Source organism: Elephantulus edwardii, unplaced genomic scaffold, assembly GCF_000299155.1.
Source record: "Elephantulus edwardii isolate Elephantulus edwardi_28Jun2011 unplaced genomic scaffold, EleEdw1.0 scaffold00011, whole genome shotgun sequence".
Taxonomy (NCBI): Eukaryota; Metazoa; Chordata; class Mammalia; order Macroscelidea; family Macroscelididae; genus Elephantulus; species Elephantulus edwardii.
Window position 1 is genome coordinate 29319545 of NW_006399761.1, and position 1407 is coordinate 29320951.

Below are 1407 nucleotides of genomic sequence, written 5' to 3' on the forward strand. Positions count from 1 at the left end.
TCATTCTCTCCTGTCTGTATTTTGATAAGGAGAAATGAACAAAGATTTGCTGGATCCACTCTTAAGAAAGAAGGTTAGGATGGTCATGGAGCTGACGTCAGAGATGTACCTCTAATCTGAAACTTTTCTATCAGAAGTGGTAGAGCACTGTTGATACATGATAATTTAGATAGATTAGATAGATAGATAGATAGATAGATAGATAGATAGATAGATAGATAGATAGATAGAGAAAGCGGCATGATAGAGCCCATGAGAACCACTCCCATAGCAACTCAAGTACCGGATAAAATACAAAAGCATTTAAGATGCATAATATGCAGGGGGGTAATTTTTTTTTAAAAAAGTAATTTATAATTTTGTGTTGTTAAGTGATGTGAATTTGCCTGCAACTCATAGTGAGTTTCACTGATTCTGGGACACTATCCTCATAGCCCCAGTTACTGTATCTCATCCGCCATCTTCCTCTCCTGCATTATTCTTCCCTGCTTCTGGGCATGATGTCCTTCTCCAAGGACTGGTCCCTCCTGACCAGGTGCCCAAAATACGTGAGATGGGGCTTCAAAATCCCAGCCTTCATGGAGAAACCTGGTTTAACCCTCTCCAAGACAAACCTGTTTGTTTTCTCGGTGGTCCATGGTGTGTTCAAGATTCTTCTCCAGCGCCATAACTCAAAGGCATCAATTCTTCTGTCATCCTTAGTCATTATCTATCTCTCTGAAGCATAGCAAGTAATTGTGAACACCATGGCCAAGATCAGGTGCACCTTAGTCTCTAGACTGAGATTGTTGCTTCTCAGTGCTCTAGAAAGGTCCCAGACAGCAGATTTGTCTTTTGATTTTCTGAGTGTTGATTGTAGAGCCAAGCAAGTTATAATTGTTAACAATCTCAATTTCTTCTCCAACTATCATGGTGCTGCCAATTGGTGCAATGGTGAGAATCTTTGTCTTCTTGATGTTGAGTTTCTATCCACAATGAAGACTACTGCCTTTACCTCCTGCAGCAAGCTATTCAGGTCCTCCTCAGTTTCAGCAAGCAAGGTGTGTCATCTGCATAACATAGGTTGTTGATAAGTCTTCCTCTAACCCTGATGCCACATTACTCCTCATAAATCCCAGCCTCCAGAATGATCTGTTCTGCATATAGATTGAAAAGGTATGGGGACAAGACATCCCTGATGCACTTCTTTCCTGATTTTGAACAATGCAGCATTTTCTTGCTCTATTCTGAGGACTGCTTCCTGGTCCTGTATAGATTTTGCATAATAGCAAAAAGTTTTTACATAAAGAATAGATTTGGCCAAGAAGCTGCACTGCAATCCTGAAGGTACATGGTTCAAATCTACCAGATGCTTTACTGGAGAAGGTGAACCATCTCCTCTTGTGCCAGCTGGATCCTACCCAATGG